We start from the raw sequence: 23,882 nt of genomic DNA on the forward strand, positions 1-23,882 counted from the left end.
TTATCGATGGCGCTCCCCTTCACCCAGTAGCTGAGTTTGGATGAGAAGTTATAGGGATGGGCGTGGTGTTTTAGAGCAAAGCCTGTGTTTTGCCAAGCTGAGGGAAGAGAACCACCCCATTTGTCATGTGCATGTCAGCTAAGGTCCCTTCTTGGTCCTGCTGTCTCTGTGTGACCACAGAAATGTCTTCAGCCTCTTATCCCAACCCTGGTCTCAGTCTGACCTCCCCTTTTCTTCCTATTCCTCTGGGGCTTCTCTGACAGAAAATATCCACAGTGGGTGAGACCTCCTGCTCTCTGTTCGGACACATATGACTCTGCAGTCCAGCTCAGTCACTTCCTAATTACCTAAACCTGTTTTATTACCTGTACAATGGAAAGAATAAAAGCATCAAGGCATCGTTTTGAAGGTTTGAAGATTAATGTGATAATGGAGGTAAAATAAGCACAGAAATTATTCAGTAAATGTTAGCTTATATTGCTATTATTACAGACAGACTATGACAATGTCACAATAAAGATACATTGTGACCTTAAAGGAATATGTTACTGGAGCATAGTATATGCTGCATAAATGTTAACTGTTATTATCATCACAATTGTTAGTTCAGCCAATGTAGCAATTTATCACTCCAATGGCAGAAGTTGCCAGTCTGGTTTCTGACACTGGGTTCTCCACTGTGACTGTGTGTGTGTGTGTGTGTGTGTGTGTGTGTGTGTGTGTTTTGGAGGTTGTGGGGGGGAGCCGTTCAACACCAGGATTATGTCAACCCTGGTATTCCCACTCCAGCTGAAAATATACAAGAGACACTGAAGTCAATGCCTTCAACGTAATTTTTCAGAATTTTGCTAGCCCAGCCTTCAGCATTTCCCAGTATAAATTCGAGAGAGTTTCTGATCTAAAATGAAGGGGAGCTAGTGAGGTAATTTAATACTAAAAAGGTTTCATGACATCTGGGTGGCTCAGTCAGTTAACCATCTGCCTTCAGCCTAGATCATGATCCCGGGGTCCTAGGATCGAGCCCCACATCGGGCTCCTGGCCCAGTGGGAAGCCTGCTTCTCCCTCTGCCTCTGCTCCTCCCCCTGCTTGTGCTCTCCACTCTCTCTAACAAATAAATAAATAAAGTCTTTTAAAAAAAAGAATTAAAAAAAGAAGTTTTCTCCCACTGGACATTTTCACAGCATCAGACTTACAGAGGACCCTTTCTGACCACACTGTTCTGTTGGTTTCATCATTTGGCAGCACATACAGTAGCACTTTTATACTGAAAAATGAAAGCTCTAAAATTAGATGGTGGCTGTAAATTTTTAATGGGTGCCTTGCACCATTTACGTTCTCCCTTTTCCTCCTGTGCTCCATTCAGCAGGGACAGCTTGAAGCTGCCAGAAACTCAAAGCTGGATCTGCAGCTAGGTCAGCTCGCTGAGGAGTGGCTGCTGTCCACACCAACCGCTGGCCGGGGCAGCCGACCTCGTGCCTTTCTCAGGTGACATCACCAGCTGCTTCTGTCAGTGTGGAAAAGCCATTCTTTCTTGGTCTCCTTAGACCCCCAGCGGCCTGAGGGCAAATCTGGCTCTCTGCTTACCAGCCATGTAACCCCAGGGCAACAGCTTGATCCCATTCGTCACCTGTAAGGGGAGAATGATAATATGACTCACCTCCTCCAGTGGTGGGAATTAAATGAGATAATGTGAGGAAAGGCTCTGGGACACGGTAACTCCTCCTAAGTGTCCGCCATGACGGTTGAGCGGCCTGGCATCCCCTGAGCCCCTGCTTTGTGCCACCCCTCATGCCAGGAGCCTTCCTTGGGCTATCTTACTGACTCTCTACAACCCCAAAGGGTGGGCACTGTCATCCCCATGTCCCTAGAAGGGCACCGATTCAGGGTGAAGTCACGCGCCTTGGGACTCAGAGGTGATGAGCACACAACAGGAATCTCAACCTGGCCTGTCTGATTCCGACTCTTCCTACCACAACCACCACACAGAAACCTCATAAATAATACCTCTGTCCTGGGGCTCAGGGTCTGTAGACACTGATCTTGGCTTGGCCGTGGGCGCTTTCCCACAAGCAGCCCAGCAGGGTCTGCTCTGGGCTTTGTGGTTCCCCTACAGCCATTTGTTAGGCAGGATGTGAGGTGTGGGGCCCTCACTTACCAGCCTTGCTTATCTGCTGTGGGGCAGGGCCTTCCTGACTCAGGCCTGTGGGTTCATGACTTGACACAATTACAGCGACCGCAATGAAGCTGATGGCTTTGCCTAGGAGCCGCCCGGACCAGAGGCCTGAGGGGAAGCAGGATGGGGCCTTGGTTTCTGTTTCAAAGGCTGGAGATGAAGGGCTTGGCCTCCCAGCTTCCCACCCACTTCTATCTAATAAAAAAAGCCCTTTCTGGATTCTTTTGGTTCTTCCTTTGATTCAGTTTTCAAGAATTGAAAACTGAAAGAATTTTTTTTTTTTCTTTCTCTCATACCTGACTAGCTCTCTATTGCAGATGGCAGTCTCAGAGACAATAGTCACCCATTTGGTTTTTTTCCCACCTATTTAGGTCAGCTCCTGGTAGCCTTCCTGGCAGCCATTCCCTCATCTTCTGTCCCATGTCTGGAACAAACCATGTTCTTCCATTCCTCTGGATCTTTGTATAAGCTATTTCCCTTGTCTAGAATCCATTTCCCCCTTCTATGCCTAGAAAATTCTACCGATGCCTCTATCTGAATCTACATCAGGTGTTTCCTCCTTAGAAAACATTTTAGCTTCTCGGGTTTTTAATCTATTTTCTCCTTAATTAGAGCCCATATCTTGACCTGGGCATGTCCAATTCTTCCTCACTGGACTGTGAGTACCTCTTGAGTTTCTGTATCCGCAGGTGCTGGCACAGGGCCCACATGGATGGGTGGATGGGAAGACTGACCATTACGCTTAGAAAAATCAGCTCCTATATTTGCCACAGAATCCTGCTAACTGCCATTATTTCATGTCACAGTACTACTTAATAACATATAACCCAGTTCTTACGTGGGTGTAATTCTATTCATTAATTGCCAACTTCATAGCAATTTATTTCACTGTCCGTGCCTGTTAAACTCTTTGATGCTTAATATGGGGAGGAAGGCCAGATGCTCTTTTCCATCTACTTGGTCTACCTGTTTCCTGATAGAATCTGAGGGAGGAGTTGCTCTTAGAGCCATGTCAGAAATTGGCCAGCTGCCCACCAACCCCATTACCTTTCCTTTTTGGGCGCACAGTGAGATTCTATTTCCCACCCTCCCTTGAAGTTAGCTGTACCCATGTGATGTACTTCTAGCCAAGGGAACACGGTGGAAAATGACATAAACCATTTCTAAGTCTGTCCCTGTGAGAACTACCCATGTGCTCTTTCCCCAGCTCCTGGCTGGAATGAAGTGGTGTGAGGTCCCCAGGGGCTAACAGAGATTCAAGACGGAGAGATCCATCACCGTGAATCGCCATGTGGAGAGCCACTGCCACATATCACTTTGAACTGGGCAATAAATGAGAAATACCACATTATGCTCTTAAACCCAGTGATGTGCTAGAGCTGGCTTATTTGAGTTTGTGAAAGTCAATTATCAAATGTTGAGGAATTTCGCAAGTCAATTGTTCAATGTGGTCATCCTTAAAAGTTTTATAAACTTATAATTAAATACATTATATGTTTAAAAGGTAATAAATACTCAAAACTCATCCCAACACAACAATCTTACCCTATTTAACCATCATGTCCCGCTCTTGAGATTATTTTTGTGGAAATATTCTGTAAAGGGGGTGTTTCAAATATCTCTTCCCAACTCTGCATTCAGTAATGTATGTGGATTGCTTGAAATCAGCCACGATGATAGTTACTTACACCAGGGGAATTGGCAAACATTACAAACCAGACTTTCCTCCCCGCTGGAAAAGGATAACCAGTGTATCATTCTAAGGTTTATCTGATACAGGAGGAAATACTTCCCTAACACACTGACTTCCTACTTTTAGGGACAGAGAGTATACCAGATTAAATGCACCTTGGCTAGATGCAGCTCAGCATAAAGGAAAAGCAGCCGGCATGCCCCCAGCAGCAACCCGGAGTGCCTGCAGATAAAGAAGCACTCCAACGCTCAACATGGCCCAGCTGAAAGTGACATGGGGTCCTTGGGGTCCTCGCTAATCTCCAGAGCATGAGATTGTTATGAGAGAGGCACAGCAGTGGTCATCTCCCGTTTTCACGGGTACTAGGTAACCAGTGAAAAGAAGAGGGAATATGGATGATGAGTTTCAGCCCACAGCTCTTGCTAGGGAATACAAAAGTGGAGACATACTTGCTTCCTGCCCAGTTCTTTGGGGAAGGGAATTTCTAAATGTTTGAACTCTCAGCAATAGCCTATATGTTGGCAGCAGTGTCTGGAGTTGGACTTGTGCGGAGGGGAGAAGCAGGGAGGGTGGAAAGTCCATGGCCAAGGTAGGTCCGAGGCTGCAGGTGTGAGGACAGCAGGCTTTGGGCCAGAGCCTGATCGACGGGGTTTGGAATTCACCAGGTTTGCACACGGCAAAATGATCGAAATAATTATCCTTTGTGGAAGCCATAATATTTCACTTAGAGGAAGACAGGCAGCTCCTCGGGCAGCTCAGCCCACCTCCGCAGGATATAAACTGCTGAAGTAGACCCAGAGTGCAGGGCCATTTGCAAGAGACATCGCGCAATTCGCAGGATGTTTCAGTGCAGACCCTGAATGAACTAATTCTGCTAATAGAGTATTTGATTTAATGGCACATTAAAGGGGAAAGGGGCGCACCGAACCCATTCTTCAGCTCAGCAGCTGATGGGTTACTGTAGATATTATAAGCAAAGGAGCCAAATTCTCCTCTACCGTCACCAGAACGAGAAAGAGTTGCGGGAGCAGACCTGGGTCGTTTCGCAGATGGAGTTTGGGTTCAGGGATTTGGAGCAGAAATCATCAGGTTAATGCAGTTCTTCTGCACTGAGGTTATAACGACTGGTTGGAGAGACTGACCCACATGATGACAAGTTTCTTTTCCTTTTTGTTAAAAAAAAAAAAAAAAAAAGTTGCTAGATCATGCCAGAGTGGAAAAAAATAATAGAAGAGAATGGAAGTAGGAGTTCCTTAGTGGATCATGACATTTTTTTTTTCTAAGTCTTTTTTTTAAATTTAATTTTATTTTTTTGATCATTGGTTCCTTCTGTCGTTTTTGATGCATTCAATGTGCCAGGTTTTGTGCTAAGCTTTTTACTTGTCTGCATATGGGTTTATGTAAATTTCATCATGGAATCCTGGCAGGGAGACACTATTGTCATCTTACTTTACAGGTGAATGATCTAAGGTACAGAGAGATTAAGTAAATTTCTCGAGATCACACAGCTAGTTAGAATCTGAGCTGGGATTTAAATCAGATTTCTCTGACCCCAGAAGCTGGGTTCTTGATAAACTCAGCAAAGTCCTGTCCTTCTAGCTGGAAGGGAGGGGACAGCAAGGCTCATCAAATATCATCACCCAGAAAATCTCAAGCCAGAGTGATTTGTTTGGAGAGTCAAACAACAAAAATCTATGTCCCCAAATATATACATTTGAAGCAAACTTTAAAATTTTTCAATATCAAATCCAGTTCTTCAATTACTAAAAAGGGTTTCCCTAAAAAAAAACCAATGGGGGTTTTATGGGTAGATTTTCTTTCAAGAAATTTTCACCGTCTATCTTTTTCTTTAAGATTCATCTATGAACCTTAGTTGGAAAAAGTGGCAAATTGTAGTGATCTTGGTTTGCTTATTCTGTAACTGTTCATAACCCCCTTTGATTTATTTTTCCATTCAGCTGTCAGAATACCTTTCCAGAAACTGAAATCTGACCAGATTAGTCTCTGCACAGGCTTTCCTTTTAAACGAGAGCTGGAGTCCGCAGGCTGGTCCACTCCTCAGAGCTCCCCATTCACCTCTCCGCTCTCTGCCACCCTCTCCCTCTGACTTGCCTTATACACATCGACTGCAATGGTCTCCTTGGAGATATTCCCAGTCTTTGCAAGATCTGCCTTCTCCGTTCTTTGTCGGGCTAATGTGCAATTCCTGCTTCGTCTTTGAAGGCAGCTCAGTGTCATCTCCTGCATTTTCATCTCCTTGCCCTCCCTCCATCTGGGGCTGCTTCTCTCTGCCCCTTTTGGAGGCTCAGGCTTACTTCTATCATGACCTTGTTGAATTTCATCACCCTGGACCATGAGGTCAGGGATCGTGTTCTCCACCTTGTGTATTCTTGGCACCATAGTCATTCAACCCATACTAGATGATAGAATCACCCAGAAAGTCTGATTTAAGCCAGTGGTGGGCTAGGGTTGAGAACATCTAGACTCACTGAGGTTTGCTGAGCGACCAACTGAACAGCTGAAGGAATGAATGAACACACCAAGCCACCGAGCCTGAGACTCTTTCCCACCTCCCCTAGCCCTGGAGATTTCGGACTCACTCTGCCCTCAGGTACTTAGAATTTGTCTAATGGGGCTTTTGGTCATGCCCTTGGTCAGGAGGCTGCCAATTCAGACCTAGAATGTTCATGGGCTCCTTGTTTAATTTCAAGGACACGCTTGTCCCAATACACAAAATGGGAAAGCTGATTCCTCTTTTGAGATGGAAACCAAAATATGCCTTCTGGAACGGAATGGGAGCTGCTGTGAAGTTACCCATTCTGACTCAAAAGGTTATGTCCCTTTCCTCCTTGACTAAGGAGTCAAGAGCTCATCTGGAGTTCTCCACCAATTACGTATGCCAGAATCCTTGGTGGCCGGAGGGAGGGTTAGCACTGTCAGCGACCATGGGTAACACCCCTGCGTGCTAGAGGCTGCATCGTCCTCACTCGGACCCCAGCTAAAGCTTCCTCTGCCCTTCCTGTAAGTGTGTCCGCAAGGTCAGAGTGCAGCCCACCCTCACTGTCACAGCCAAGTGTGGGAGGCCCATTCACAGAACCAGCCAGCCTGGGTCTGCCGTGGCGGACAACCACAGGCATGAGAGAGAGACCCCTTTCGAAACCTGCTCCCCTTTGTCCTCATTTTGAGGAGAAAAAGCCAGAAGTCCTAGAGAGTTCAGCTTGCAGAGCCCAATCTCACACGCTATAAAATAGTTGGAGATCTCTTGCATTTGAAAAATCACAGATGCATGCTCTGCCTTCCAGCACCAGGCAGGAGAAATGAGACAAACAAGCTTCGAAAATAAATCTGACTCTCTCGCGGCTCCAGATAGCCGACAAGTGTTCGTCCATCTGCCGCCAGCATTCACACTGTGAATTTATTGATTTGATAATACTCGCGCATAATTGATTGAGGACGAGACCGGCTTCTTGACTTGCCTCCATGTTTGCTGTCTGCTCTCTTCCCAGCACCGCTCTCTCCACTTTCTGTGTGACGAAGGAGAAACCAAAGATTTTTCTGGCACTTTCTGCTGGGATGACACACAACACTATGGGCTCTCCCGATCAGTATACTTTTTGACTTTTGAATGGCAGGAACTGTTACTTGAGGGTCCTCCCCACTGACTTCTTTTACTCATCTTCACAATACTGCACACATCCCCTTTCCACTGGCTGTCCGATTGGATTCATAGGTAACAAAAAAATAGCTAGAGGTCCGTTGCTATCCCTGAAGTCCCTCCCTCGTAAGAGGGGCATAGCAGCAACCACGGACCGACAGAGAACAATAATAACTGTGGAATTGTTGTATGAGATATTAGCCTGGGGAATAATACTGATCTTTCTCCTCCCAGCAACCACAACAACCCGTCCGCCTCTCTGCAATTGTGACATTCACATGTCACCACCATTTCATTAAATGGAATCAAAACAGCTGTGAGGATTGCTGTTTTATTTTATAGCACAAAGCCATCATAACTTACTTTACAAAGCAGCTAGCAGCTAGCAAGTGCCGCTGAAACCGAAAAGCCGATTGCAGAAAGAATGAACAGGAAAGGGGACAACTCAGAGCTTAGTGGAATTGGGAGGTAGCAGGGAGCCCCTTGGCTCAACGCAAATCATGCAGAAGCATGTGATTAGATTTTATTTTATTATTATTATTATTATTTATTTATTTTGCAATTCATGATGAAGCAAAGATATACCAGAGAACAGATTTAGTTTAGTGTCCGGTGAGTAGACAAATACCTAGACACTAAGATTCAGTTCAGCCAGAGAGATCACTATCTGGCCAGTCCTAGAGACAGAAGCTCAGACCGTAGAAGGCTCTCCTACCTGTAATACTCAGCCCCCAGCCCGGAGGTAGTATAAAACCGAGACATGGTATTTAGATCTTGGGAGGCTCTCCAGCTTCTTCAGCTGGACCGCATGGCCCAGGCAGTGTGGCTAAGTGGTTAGGCCGCTGACTTTCTAATGGACCAGAAGCTGGCTTTGCCTTCTGCCTGTGCTGCTTATTAGCTGAACTTCACTGGGAAAACGACTGAACCTTTACTTATATCTCAGTTTACTCACCTGTAAAATGGGCTTCATGGGGCTAGCAGATCTTGTCATTGCCCTGCCCTTCCCTACCACCATACCCCTTCCAACTGCGTTCTTTGCCTTAAAAGCCTTTTCTGGTGGCCAGAGACACCATATGCTTTCTCATCTGGCAGGCTGGCAGCCGCTGAGGATTCATGCTCCCCAGAGACACTCTCAGCCTGTGAGGCTGGGAGCTGGTGTTTAAGTTGGTATTGGTGGGGCGCCTGGTGGCTCAGTGGGTTAAGCCTCTGTCTTCGGCTCAGGTCATGATCCCAGGGTCCTGGGATCGAGCTCCCTCTCTCACTCTCCCTTCTTGTGTTCCCTCTTTCGCTGTCTCTCTGTCAAATAAATTTTTTTAAAAAATCTTGAAAAAAATAAAAATAAATTGGTATTGGTATATAAATACCTCCGTTCCCTTACCTCTTGAGTGACATAACTGTAAGACGCAGGCTGTATATTGCCCCCCAGATTTCTACAGCAGATCGGGCTCCAGCCGACCACAGTGGTAGCTTGCATCATAGCGCACGCACGCTTTCCTGGCTGTCTTCCTTCTTTATCTTATTGCCCGCTCACCTTCTGGAGTTCCCTGAAATCATCTCCCAGATCGTTTCAGAGACTGACTTTTTCTCATTTGTCTTGGGAAGCGGAGGGCAGCCTTTTTCTTACTGGTCTCTACTGGTCATCTCCCCCAATAAATATAGTTTTTTGGTTTGTTTTTCAACCCTGTGGTCAGAGAGAGCCTACAAATCTACACATAAGTTTTTCCAGCTCCCAGATATATTTGTTCTCTCTTCACAGCCAACCCCAAACTCCTGCAGGGATCCTTCCCAAGGTAGTCTGCATCTCTGTTATTCAACCCTAGCAATATCCTAGGACTATCATTTGAAAACTCCATATTTAGGACAGTGAATTAAGTTTGTATGTTGTTATTTCCCTTCTGAAGCTGGTAGATTCAGCTCCATATCATATTTCTACAATGTGATGGATCAATACTAGGATACTAGGTTCTGACAGAGTAAACCACTTACTGTCCCCTAGGATAACAATCCCACATCTCCAAGGACAGCACGGCGAACTTCCTTATTAGAAATTCCATTTAATTCTTGATTTTCAGTACATAATTGGGGATATTGCCACAGAGGAAGAAAAAAAAAAAAACCCATGATTCAGGTTTCATCTCTTAACCTTGGAGAGTCTTATAAGAATCTAGGCATTCAAAAAATGAGCAACTATACACCAAGGGGTTAGGGTTCCTTGGTAATGGTACTAGCTGAAAATTACCACTTATTAGTAGGAAGAAGTCTAGAGCTTGTTAGCAGATTTAGTTGGAACAGAGGTGTTAATGAAAGTGGTATTTGCATTTATTTCTCATCAAGGGTAAATGAAACTACATAGGAAAGTCAGGTCAAGTTCATCTTCTGGGGGAAAAACAATTCAGAGCACCTACGCTCTTAATAGAGAGACAGTCACATAAGAATAACAACCAATATTATTATGAACCCTCATTATCTTAACTCCAGTTTTTGGGACAGGGCAGCCACACAAAGGAGAATCTGTAAGTCAAGGCTCCTGGGAGTCACACCCAGAGATCCCATGGGATCATGGTGCTTTGCGTGGACGGCCATTTTCTGGATGGCAGTACCAGCATCAAGTGCCTCTGGAGAGCTGACTCCTCTCCAAGTGTCCATAATCCACAGGAAGTCTGGTCATTCTGATGTGTCATTCGGGGTAACACTAGTTTCAACTCTTCCCCTTTTTAATCAGCTCAAAGTCAGCCCCATTTCAGTGCTGATGGGCCAGCACCATCCTTAGGGAGTACTCATGATCTCTTTTCTGCTTATTTAAGGAATTTAGGAATGCCTGGTAGACAGCATCTTATTGGAACCAATGAGGCTACATAAAGCTTAAGGGACATTGACAAACCTGCTCTTGGCTTTCATAGAATGTCTCCCTCTGGTGTCCTGGGCAGCTCCATAACTTGCCCATGGAAAGGGCTGCTTCAGAAAATTGCACTCTTCGTGGTGGCAATTCAGTCCCACATCTGAGTCCTTGCTGGTAAAAGGTATTTAAATTTAAAAGCATATTTTGATGTAAAGTCTATAGAAACCCGCCCCCTCTCAGTTACGTGGATACTCGCGCCAAGCTGAGACCTTGGGGCTGGCGGCTTCATGCCGATTTCGTTTTCCCATTCAATCCATTTTCACTGAAAAGGAGACATAAGCAGTGAAGCCAATATAGTTTTATTGGATCCAATGCACTGCCACTAAAACAAATATATGTACACTCAGGCCAATACACTTTTATTAAAACAAATAGAATTTAATTCAAACCAGCATTCAATACGTTTTCTCAAAGCAATGAAATTAAGCTCTACCAGTACTTCTGCTCAATATGTTTTCCCAATCAAATCCATTTGAACAAAGTGAAATATATTTATCATAGATAACACATTTTTATTAAAAACAAATTCATTGAAACCAAGTTTCCCTTTGAACTGATAGATAGAAATTCTAACCAATTGTACAATTAGATCATAGGAACGGATGTATTTTTACTTTAGCGAAAAGCATTTCTATTTAGGTCCACTTTAAAACACACTAATGAATAATCAAAGTTGCTCCAACAATGTCTTTAATGGAGTATTTTCTCAAAAGTATGTCCTTTGGGGTTGAAGTACAATCTTGAAAACAAAAAACACTTAGGGAAAAAGAATAGTATTGGGAATATGATTACAATAAATTCAGATTGGTAATGAGTAAATCTTTATGTCTACCTACGTGCACTTAGAGTGAAGTTGTTTCGCGTGCAAATGAATAAAGAAAGATGTGCCTGGGGACATTTTGTAGTCATGTTTGCTTCCAAACCACATCACCCAGAAAAATCCTTCCTTATTGGTGTTCAGACATATTATAAATGTCCACCTGTCTGACCTTAACTAGGAATTACTGTGCATGGGAAGAACTTGATGGAAGGGGAGGGCGTATATTAAGATAGCTCTCTGGAGATTTCAGTCTTTGGTGTCTAGATCGCAAGCTGTGTTAGTCTTCCAAAGAACCACAGAGAGGGAGAGTGACTTCCAAATACCACACACCTTCTGGGGAACAGGAACAAAGTCACCGCATACAAGCGAGAGCTCCAAATGTGTTCCATCTCTATGCAGGACCATCGAGTAGAGGCAGAACCTCACGTAGAGGGTCTAGAGAATCTAGAGTCCACTCCCTTCAGGGAATATTGGGGCTCCACTCAGTTGCCAACGTGAGCCCCGTCTTGTCTGCCTCTTCAGTGATCCCCACATCCACCTTCTTCATTCTCTCCTACCTCGATGCTGCAGGATGTAAGGACAGAAATGAAGAATTTTACCGCCTTCTATAAGCAGCCTGGAAAATACTGTTTATATCAAGCTTGTGTGTTTCAGTACTATTTCCTCCTTCTGGCCTGGAAAAGTGTACAAAGTGCAGGTTATGTCTACAAGTCATTGGACAAATAAATTATTAGCCTCTGGGGCACTCAGGTCTTAATGGACTAAACCTGCCCTCCCTGAAACACCTCCCTGAAACGACTGGTCACCGAAGACACCTTGAGAACAGTTAGCACAAGATGTTCGGTACAGAATTGCTTATAAAAGTATTAGAATCCCGAATATCTAGCATGCAGACAATTGGCTAAATACATTGGAATAACATTTTCCTGACACATTCTCTAGTATTGACATCACCACAGTAATGCAAGCATTCAAAGTGATATTATAGAGAGATTTACTGAATGGGACATATTTGCGTTATTAAATTTTAAAAACATCTAACAAAACAAAATAGACTCGTGTGCCAAAGATATACACAGACAAGAAGCTGAAGACAACACTGAAATGTGAATATTGGTTAAGTGAATGTGGGGTTGGAGATTTCTCTTTTTTCAAAAATCTGTATTTTCTAAATTTTCTGCATTGCACATGTATTACTTCTGATACAAGAGAGATTTATTTACAAAGTGATTATTTTTTAAAAGATATGTTACATGCAAACAATGAATCACAGAGCACTACATCAAAAACTAATGAGGTACTGTATGGTGACTAACACGACATAATAAAAATACATAGATAAATAAAAGATGGTGTTAAATCCAACCTAAAGGTAGTATCCATGTATGGGGTCTGCCTCTGTAGCCTGAAATCCCCCCATCCTTTCAGACAAGGGAATATCCGTGTCACAAAGACGAAGGTCTTTTTGTAAGACTCTATTTGAAAGCTTTGTTCAGCTAGCTGTCCAACATGCACTTATACAAGGACCCAAGTAATAAATTCTTCCCTGAGTTTGTTCTAGGAAGCAGTGGTTCAGGAAAAAAAAGGAATATTGTCAGATGATATAAACAATAAATATCACCCCAGATTTTCCCTTTTGCCTTAGCCCAGAGCTGAGCTGTTCTAATGTTCTCATCTTAGACTTCTGGTAACATCTGAAACTTTTCCAGTGATTTCAATTCTCTTTTCTTCCTCTAGCATTCTGTGTTTTGTTGTTGTTGTTGTGTTTACTTACAGAAGGGATCCATATTTATTTTGGAAATAAATTTGTATTACTAAAAAATATTTATAAAAACAAATCCCTAACAAATATAACTATTTGACCATGATGATGCACAGAGAGTTCCTACCTCCTTCTTGGGGACACAGAGCCCCAGTGACACCAGGTGAGTAACGCCTGAGGAGGAGTCCTAGGGAGAAGTTAAATGTGGAAGGTATGAAATCTACTTGCTCAGGTGCAAGATCCTCTGTCCACTGCTTGGTGCTGGGAGGGACGGGCCAGCTTCTGGGGCTGGGGGAATAGTTGGGTCACCCCCCCTGCAGCCAGGAGGCCTTGGACAGTGAGCCCCAAAATGGAAGGTGTCCTCTGTCCCCCACTAGGACCCTCCATGTGCTCTTCTGGGCAGGGTTTACTCTTCTGGGCTTCCTCGTGCACAGGGCTCCTGGTCATGGGGTCAACCCCTTCAGTTCAACTGGGTCCTTATTCGGTGTTTTCTTTGTCTTTTTTTTTTTTTTTTTTTTTAAGATTTTGTTTATTCATTTGAGAGAGAGAGAAAAAACGAGAGCAGGAGCAGAGGGAAGGAGGAGAGAGAGAGGGAGAAGCAGGCTCCCCACTTGAGCACGGAGTCCGATGCAGGTCTCAATCCCGGGACCCAGGGATCACAACCTGAGCTGAAGGCAGACCCTTAACCCACTGAGTCACTCAGGCGCCCATATTCAGTGTTTTCCTGTGTCTGCTGGGAGAACAAAAAACGGGGACAAGAAGAAAGAAGGAGAGAGGGATGGTTTGGTAGCTGGGGGCAGAGAGAGAAATACAGACAAGCAGAAACAGAAGAGACGATACAGAGTCCACAGAACATGTTTAATTAATACTGACATTTCTCCAGCTGCAGTTGAAACCCCGGGTGGAAATAATTGCTGTTCATTGTATTGTTTTAGATGAAAATGGTAGAAATAAATGGAATTGTCAGAGTCGTAAACCTTCCCAACTTCATTAAAAATAAAGAGTTAAGAAATGAAAAGCAGTAGGCAAGGAGGAGGGAGTGCTCCAAGATTTCTCCCCCCGACCGACCCCCTTGAAGGCAACGTTCCCGACCAAACTTGGCAACCAGGTGTCCCATTTTCTGCCCTGCTACCAAGAGTGACTTCATTTGCTCCTCCCTTGGGAAGGGTGGCTCCGAGCCCCATAGCCCACCTCCAGGGCAGGCCTCTCCGTGCACGGCTTCATGGACCCGTTCCTCTCCCCACTCTGCTTCAAAGCATCCCACTCACCAGACCTTCCTTCAAGTCTGGGAAAACGTCTTCTCCAGAAGCTGTCCGTGCACGAGCCCGTCTAAACTCTTAGCAACTCTCTGAGGTCTGAGAGAGAGCAGCTTCGTTCCAACCTCTTTCTCCATCACTTTTTTTTTTTTTTTTTAAACCAGAGACCTAATAAGCAGCCCCGCTGTGCTTTTATATCATCCCCTTTCATTTCCTCTCCCTGCCCTCGGGTGGGGGTGCCAGTGTGCGGCAATGTGGATCCAAAACGGACCAACAGGAGGAGGCCGGGCCCGGAGCAGACAGGAAGAGGGCCAGCCCACTCTCGCTCTCTTTCTTCCTTTCCGCCCCAGTATCCTTCCCATGTCCCCGGGAGTCCAGCCTCAGTCTGTGGGGTTTCGGAAGTCACCGAATCCAAAGTGTGTGGTCTGCGAGGGAGAGAGCGGGGCAGACCCACCATGGAACTGAGAAGTGTCCCAAGACACATTCCGCGGCGCAGAGAGCAAGTCCCCCAGGCCATTGTCGTCTGCTGCTTCTCCTTGCATGGGACAGGGCCAATCACCTACTTCTAGCAAATTCATAGATCCTATTAGGAAAATGTGTTGAAACATGGAGGTTTAACTGTTGATCAAGACACACAGGGTGGTAGAAAGAGTACGGATCTGAGAACAAGCTTTGGTTCAAAGCTGAGACGAAACTACTAACTAACCACTCAGCCAGGAGTCTTGGGGGAGTTAACCACTCTGAACCTCAGCTTCCTCATCTGTAAAATGGGACACTAGCACATAGTGGGCTTTCAATATGTATTTGGTGAATTGAAATTAGAGTATTCTAACTCATTTGGGTTGCTGGTTTAAAATAAACAGAATATCCCAATTCCCATTTATCTGAAATCCAATTGTCCAGTTTGGAGTTCCAAAGGCAGCAAAGGTCTTAATGGCTGAATGACATTGGGGTAATCTAAAATGTATTAGGAGAACTGCAGGCTCCACGATGATGGTATCTGGGAGGCCACGAGCCATGCATATAGGGAGACCTCTCTGTTAGACCGTCTTAATTTCTAGGACCACTCAGTTATAAGTTCTGGTATGTGTGAATGTGCATGCACACACGCGTGCAAACACACACACACACGCAAGACCAAGGAACTCATGCTAAAAGGAGGGGTGAAAATCATTGCATTCCACCAACATGAGCTCCTACCGAACTTACCGTAACTCTAAGTTCGTTCCCTAATATCCCAGTAGGCAAGATTGGCCACAGGCTTTTAAATAATGTATTTCTTTTCCAAACACTGGCAGGCGTTTTACTGAAATCCAGAAGCGTTCTGTCAAGAAGAAAAAGGAACTAAGTACGCCGAAGATCAGTGGCATCTCTCCGCTGTTTCATCCCATCGCAACCTCCACAAAACCAAGCCTGTCCTTGCCCTGTCCCCGACGGCTGTGCCAGCCGAGGGAGTGAATTGGGACACATTTCGGTTTTAGATGCTGCTAATGTCATTTGGGCAAATTAGCTTACATGGCTGGACCTTGTGTTCCAGGCAGAGAGAATGTTCTTTTCCTGTCAGAATCTCCGACAGACAGCCCAACGGCATGGTGAAATATCAGTAACCTCTTAACATTTTTCTTGATTTCTTTAAGAGTGAACATTAGACATATTAAGAACAACAACCCAATCATTAAGCCCTGTGCGGTTCTCCTAGGAGCCAGCTCTATCGCTGTAATCAGATTATGGACAACTCATTCTCATCCCGGCCATTTATCTTCTTTGTTTATGCACGCACCAAGTGGCATTTGTCTTAGCATCAAAAAATAGTAATCAGAATTGAGAACAACAAAAGACCTTTCATTATTTACGGTGTTAACTAACGTCCATTTGCTTTCATTAGTTTCCAAACAACAAGGACACTGGTTCTGATTAAACCTGGCATGTGTTAATTATATCCGAGGTCTGGGTTTGTTTTGTCCATAATAAAGGATTACTTAAGGGTGAAGCCCGAGTGAAATTTGAGGTCCTGGGCCTCAGAAGTCACCCACCTGCCTGCGCTTCCTCAGTGAAGGTTTCCAGTCTCCGAATGGCAGAAGCGGATGTGAGCTTGTTACAGAAAGTTACGTTTTGGGGGGGGTTTTGTTTTGGTTTTAAGCCTTCAGCTTTATCACCCGTTTTATGGGCTGGAGTTAAATGGCAGTACAATGCAGTTTGCTCTCTTACGGCTCGGCACTAACAGCCATCATGAGCCATAATTAGAAGTAAAACCACCACATAAATAACGTGGCAGAAAAATTGCCCCTATGATGAGCCAGACTTTGGCTACGGGAAACTTCAGCGGGTCCCCAGTATCCATCATACTTAAGGGGCACTGCGTGGTTTTGTCCATATTTGTCTTACTAAAGCCAAAATGGGAGCCGTTTCGACTTTCAAATAAGCTTTTAAAACTATACGATGCCGGTTGAAACAGACTGTCTGCTACTAAGTGTGATGTAGAAAGACTTCGCCTGGCGGTCAGAACAGCTGCACAGGCTGGAAGGGAGAGGGCGGGAGCCCAGAGGCAGAGAAAGGGAAAACGCAACTGTCCAGGAAGAGCTGGACCTCCCCCAACAGGGAGCTGGAGAAATATTTCTCTCCAGAAGGGAAAAGTTCCTGCATACCATGAAGCACGGAAGGTCACACACACGCCAGCGGAACGGGGCAGCTGGGTTGCCTTCAAAGGCTTCTTCCGTGACTTCCACTCCGCGATGAAGCAGGATCTGGGAGACAAACGTTTTTGAGCACTCGGCGTTTTACATTCGTTTTCTGTAATTCTCATAGCAGCCTTAGGAAGTCAGAGAAAATAAAATAGAGGCCTGTGCCTGAAAGCAGCCCTGAGGACACAGGTCTGGCGGTCGGCTTTTTGCATGTGGCCTGCCTATTTCCAAAGAGCCAGTAGATAGGAAGTAACATGAGGGTGTCGTCCTACGCTGATCGGAACGAATTCTTCTTCCTGGTCAGTCTCCCTCACACAAGGAATTAGGAGACAAACCAAAGAGAGTAAACCCCTATTAGAAGGAACATGCATTGCAGTAGACAATGTTTTTCCAAAGCCTGCCTCACTTAAAAAATATATATATATGTTAGTACATTCACTTTCTTTTAAAAAATAAGTCCCATGTATTTTTCTATAGATCAGCCAGAATACTTAAGGCCTAATCTTCACGTGGAATGAAAGAGAATGTTCCTCTGAGTATTCTAAAAGCCCACACGCGTTCTCTAAAGACGATGGTTTGCTTCCATTCCTTCCTTCCTTTGCAAAAACAAACAAATAAAAAAAAAGATAAAAGCAAAACAAATTGATCAAAAACGTGGTGTTGAGAGCTAAAACAAACCTAAAACAAACCAATTATTGTGTCTGGTAGTAAGCAGTGCATTTAGTGAAATGGCTTGAAACTCACGCAGGTAACCGAGCTCCTTTTCACATACGGGTTTTTGTCTGCATTTATATCTCTGGAAACCACATACAGTGTGACACCGCCGTTTTTTTAATTAAGATATGAAGTGCTCATTTTTTTGTGGACCTGCTATAGTCTAACAAATTTACTACACGTCTCAGAAAACACATAGCTTTGCCAAAGTTGGTGAGTAGCCCAGCATGGTTTATCTCCAGCCCACAGCTCTTTCCCTGAATTCAATACTGCAGGCACAATTTAATGCAAACCCAATTTATGACTTAATGCTCTAGGGACCGTAGTGGGAGATTGTTACATTATTCTTTTCTAATCCTATTTGTGTTTTAATTTGCTAAGTCTGTAATGAGGTGCATGCCTTGAATAGATTCAAGATCTTTCACATTGCTTTTGACTTTGTTTAATATAATAGATTTTACAGTTCGCATTAAATACCCAGGTGCTACGGTCAGTATTATCTCTTTATTTTCTCAACTAGAGTGAATAAAATTACACCGTGAAAGTAATTGTGTACATGTTTCCTTGTTTATTGTAATGGTTTATTTCCTATTATAATTCTTGATTCAAATTACATCTAGTTCTCCAAAAGTCAATTCCCCACGGGCTCCTACTTCCCCTTTCCATGCGACTCTTACTCTCTGAAGAGAATGAAGGCTTGGCTGACATTTGATTAGTTGAACAATAACAAAACAAGTTTTCTCATCTAAGTTATGATGCTTCGATGAGGTGGAAAGGAAGAAAGCGAGGAAGGGAGGGAGGGAGGAGAGGAGAGGAGAGAGGGACAGGGGACGGGAGAGGGGACAAGAAGGGAGGGAAGGTGCTGTGTCACCAAATGCCTGCTATTTTATGTGTGGTGTTCAGCTGAACTGAACCGTCGCTAATCAGAGCTGCTACATCTCCCAACCCCACGGTGTGTCATTTGCCGTCCATAACTGTGTTATAGCCAATTATAGCTAAATTCTCTGTTCTGTATGCACCATCAAAGGGTGTCTGGAATGCATTTTGCTCTTTTCTGAATCCTATTATTGCAGACATGTTTATTACATTCAGAAGATGGCTTTCTGAAATTACACTGGAATTGCACCACCCACCTGCCATTTTCAAACAAAGGGACCTAAACATTTCTTAACGAGGAGAAAGTTCATTTGGCTCTTTCCTGGTAACCCTCCCCGCGTTATTTCCTCCCGTAACCATTTTTGCAAAATGTGTTGCCCCAGCCTCTATGTATTTGTAAAACAATATCTAAGCTCGCCAGTCGCTGTTTATTTTTAAATTAATCATAACACGGCAGGTCAAAAAAGGAGTTGTAGATTCGCTGGTGGTGCCTGTGGTAGGTGCTTGTTGCAGTTTTCGCTGCGAAATTCCCCTCGGACTATGTACAAAGGGATTGTAAAATGGATCCGAAATTATAAGTATTCGATAGCCCTGAAATAACTCCTTTAGGCTTCCTGTCAAAGAAAAAAAAATTCAAGTTCTGTCTTTAAATTTCATTGGGGGCCATTTTAAGAGCAAAGTGAATGGTGTTAGAAAGACACATGATATCTATTTGAAAACATAGCACCTCATCATTAATTATTAAGGGAAAACGAAAGTCTTTCTAAACCAAATGCTTTGCTTTTCCCTTCTACTGAAGTTTATACTCTTAAATTCCCCCCTCCCAATACACATACACAACATACCCAAGCTTACTTTATTACTGGTATTTGCCTCGCAGAGCCAGGGGATATTACTACCTTTTTATTTGCTATTTTTACAGGACCCAACAAAAGTGCTTTTAAAATATATAACCACTTAATTCAAGTCAAGCTTCTTCAATACTCCTTTCATTCAAGCCCTTTCTAATTTGTTTTCCTCCAGCCAGGAGCCCGCAGAAGACACTGTGATTTATGTTTTCATTTATTTATTTTATTTGGGCTTTTCATTTAAGAAAAGAAACTCTGCACTGCCCCTACCATCCTTAATTCTGCATCATCTGCCCACTCCGCCCCTTTGTATTTGGACCATTAAGAATTTCTCAAGGCTGGACGTTGGAGTCTTAAACAGATTTCTTTGGAGCTTTGACCATGATCTGGAGAAGGTGTGGCTTGGGATGCTTCTGGGTGCACCAAGGGTCAGGGGCTTTTTTATACAACTCAGGGGGGGGAAATTCAGGGAGGAATTCTGCCTTTCCCCAGGGATGAAAAATGCTTTGCTATGGAGCTTACATTTCTACAAAGACTAAAAGTGTGTGCCTTGGAAGCAAGAAAGATATCACTGTTCAAATCAATATGTTGTTTTTGTATGGGAGCTGGGGATCGGGTGGAGGAAATTGCTAGATGGCATTTAAGAGCTCGGCCTCAACAGTCCAGCCATGTGGGTTTGAGTCTTGGTTCCAATTCCTACCCAGAGGCCTTGAGTGAGTTACTCCTCTCTACACCGATTCATTGATCCAACCAGTCAGTTGGCAAATACTTAGTGGGTACCTACCATAGGCCAGGCACTGAGTTAGGCACAGTGGGTAACAGGTAACAACATAGATGTGGTTCTTGCCCATATGAATCTAGTGGGGCTGACAGATAGACCAACATTTACAATAAAATGTGGTGAGCGTGATAATCGAGGAAGCTAGGGAAGCCTTCTGGAAAAAGTAATATGTGGGTGAAATGAAATCAGTATCCTCCCATGTAAAATAGAAGGTCATCTACCTGCCTCATGGAGGCGCTATGAGAAAAAGGGTGGTAATGTCCAACAGGGCTTTGTGTTGCTCCTCACATAAAGCCAAAGGCTGGTTCAAAAAAAGAAAAAAAAAAATCAGAAAGTGATAAGTGATTTTTGTCATTATTGCTAAGAATCATTCCAGGATTCCCCCCAAAATTAATATTAAAGAACCACATTTCACTATTTTTTTTTTTTTTAAAGGAGGCTTCATTTACAGTGTGGAGCCCATTGTGAGGCTTGAACTCATGACCCTGTGATCAAGACCTGAGCTGAGACCAAGAATGGGACGCTTAACCCACTAAACCACTCAGGTGCCCCCACATTTCACCTTTAAAAAGACACAGACTTTACCCTGTAGTTCCTGTTCTTAACAGAAAGAACTAAACACTTATGTTGTCTGTAGAACATGAAAGTAAATTTGAAGATAAATGAACTAAACTTAATAGACTCTCTCTAGTAAACATCATCAGCAATTGAGTCTTTATCAAACACCAACTTCTCTAGGGCAGAGAGGATCTGGCAACTCAGTTCCACCCACCTCAAAAGGGCACTCATCCTCCCCACTGAGTCTCAGACATTCCTAGCAGAATAATGCTCCTTCAAAAGGTTCTTACCAGTTTAAAAGGTGATAACATTTACTTTCATTTGAAGATAGCCAGGAAGCACTTTTAGACAGAAGTTTACACACTGGGAATCGTATTTGTTCATTATAGTTTCAGGAATGCACCTGAACAGAGACAAACTTTGGCCTTGCTTAACCATAAGAGATCATGGTTCATTCCAGAAGGTGCTATGTCTTGGTGGATGCACTGTGGGTTATGGAGTTCTCCAATACAATTCCTGAAGATATATCAAGCACTGATGCACATGATCTTTTATTACTTATACAAATACTACACATATTTGGGGGAAATCATCTCTTAGTTGAACTGCACCAGAATTCATCTTAGGAGAGAGAACTATCATCATTTTAGCAAGTACTTATATGGACCATTTGCTTGCTTTTGGATTGGGTCCAAGACAGTGGTCAATTGCTCTGCCTAGTAGCAGATGAGGGATTTTGAGGCTCTGGGTACAGCCTGAGAATCAGAGAGAGAGAAGGAGTATTTTGAGAGAGAAGGGCAGAGCAGCTGCTGGGAGATGTTTAGGAGGAAAGCTGGCCTTGCCCTTGATGTAGATGTAAAAAGGAACTAGTACCAAAAATGATACCCAATATCAATTCTTAGTTAGCAGTTAGTTATCTGCCAAGCTGGATGGCTAGGTAACATTGGTTATGTGCAAGCGTGCACACACAGACACACACACGCACACAAGTGCAATTGGCAGCATAGATCCATATACAGTGCCTTCAATGAGTAGGAATTGGAGGCCTCCAGGAAACTGGGTATGTCCAGGTGGTCACAGGGCCAAAAAGAGAGCAGCCTTGAGGTCCAAGACAGGTCCTGAGGTCAGCAGGACAAGGTATTGGAGGAAAAGACCCATGAGAACATGAGGCCCTAGAAGTCACAGAAATCATGGACAAGGCACATGGACAAGAGGATGTGACCTGTTCTTACTCCACCTGGGCTATATATCTACACGTAAACTATAAGAAGCCTTCAGTTCTTCTTTAATTGGAAATTCTTACTAAGTCAAGGTGACCTGAAAATTTAGCAGCCATAGTAGATGAACCTCCTTTTAGGTTTTGGAGTACCTGACAGTTGAAAAGACCATGTGGAGTTACTTTTTCAGAGTTTTCAGAGATGCCAGCAATGGCCCTTTCGCATTCCAGCAGCACTATCCCTTTAAGTAGGAGAGCCCTGTCATCAACGAATGGTTGCCGATCTAATGACTAATTGATGGCAAAGAGTCTCTAATGATCTAATAGCTCATTAGGGTTGACTGAGCCAGCAGGGGTCTTCGAAAATGTTTTTTATTCCACTCTGAGGTTTTGTGAGCTTTCCTGTACATATATCAGGCAGCCGCCCAGGTTATTAAACCTACAAATGAGAAACCACAGCAAGAGCAGGATGGACCTCGACAAATATAACCTGGGAGTCTAAGGCAAATATGAAACCCACTTGACAGAGATATATGACACTGCCCAAACCATATGATGGGAAGCTAGAGAGAGACATGCTGGGAATGAAATGTGTTCCCACTAGGTAATATCTGATGCCAAGAATTTAGTTGTCACCAGGATAGTGTGGAACAGCTTCATAGTGGGTACATTCACCATTCATTCATCATTTAATAAGTTGTTTATTAAATGCTTATTACCCATACATAGTCTATATAAATAATCTATACACATTTTATCAATTTTTACAGTTGCTATGGCCCTTTCACAAATGAGAAAATTAAGCAACTAGCAAACTAGGACACACGAAAGAGTCACACAATGTGTTTTATCTATTTACGACAGGTAAGGAATAGATCTCCTTCTAGAATTGCCACATTTTTGTTTCTTACCGCGTTGTCCCTTGGCAGGGTTGAAGCAACTCAAGCATCTTATTTCTTGGAAAATATGTCTCTAAAGATACAAGGAATGGTGATTACTGTCGGTACCCATTTAATAAGAAATAGCCAGTTCTGATAGCATGAAAAATTAAAGTCTTCAAGTAAACCTCAAGCAACAGCGACGAAGAATTCTCACTCAGCTCTTCTTTTCCAGCACGGAGCTCTCTGCTCCTGGGCCGTCACTGGGATACTCCAAGGATGGATGAGTTCCTTTCCTGGCAACGGCCCCCATCCACTGATGAAGCTGGGACTGCCGAGAAACAGGAAGAGAGATGAGAAGAGAATACCCGGAATACTGACCTTGTGGCTCAGAAGTGTCTCCAGTTAAATTTGAGAAGACACTGCCATATTTTTGCCTAGCGTAACAAACCCAATTGGTATTTAACAGAACTAAAATTTTAACTGAAAACAATCATCAGGAAAGCAACCAGGTCAAGAGTACAGGCAAAGAGCAGAGCCTGAAAGAGAGCTATGTCCATACGTTTGGCCAAGATATTTACTCCCCGGCTCAAGGGCCCCTCCCAGGGGCATTCACTCCCTGGCCCTTCTTCGGGCCCCTGCTGGCCAAATGGAGGCCGCCTGGTGGAGATGCTTGCTGAAGAAGGCGTAAGACAAATGCCGCGTGATATGAACAGGGCTTTGAAAGCATCTGCTACATCTGCTTTTTTTTTCTAGAAGAATGACCAGAACAGCCCCCAAGCCCACATCTGTTCATGAATATAAAGAACAGGAACATATTTTTACCTTCGCAGTGTGTAGTTGATACACCCTCCCCAGGACCACGAGAGTATATAATACTAGCATAAACATCCTGAAATATGTCAAGATATGGAGAGGCAGCTGTTCATCGCTCTTCTAGAGAATTCCGGCAATGTTGGTTGACCTCTATTATAGAACTGGCATATATTAGCTGAAATAATACTTTAACAGTTTTTTAGTACCCAACTATATGTTCTGTTCTAAGGAATAGCAAATGTTTAATCATAAATA

General features: G+C 43.8%; 1 long non-coding RNA gene across 1 annotated transcript in view; it reads right to left on the reverse strand.

The window, feature by feature from the left end:
* Window positions 1–10,765: 10,765 nt before the first annotated feature.
* Window positions 10,766–23,882, reverse strand: part of LOC132015867 (uncharacterized) — a 31,513-nt gene continuing 18,396 nt past the window's right edge. The window contains exons 2-5 of the long non-coding RNA XR_009403803.1: window positions 22,845–23,142; window positions 16,905–17,003; window positions 15,469–15,583; window positions 10,766–11,805 (exon numbers count right to left, since the gene is read on the reverse strand). This is a non-coding gene — a long non-coding RNA (uncharacterized LOC132015867). The remainder of the gene's footprint in view (window positions 11,806–15,468; window positions 15,584–16,904; window positions 17,004–22,844; window positions 23,143–23,882) is intronic.

Source organism: Mustela nigripes, chromosome 4 (genome assembly GCF_022355385.1).
Source record: "Mustela nigripes isolate SB6536 chromosome 4, MUSNIG.SB6536, whole genome shotgun sequence".
In the NCBI taxonomy this organism is placed as follows: domain Eukaryota; kingdom Metazoa; phylum Chordata; class Mammalia; order Carnivora; family Mustelidae; genus Mustela; species Mustela nigripes.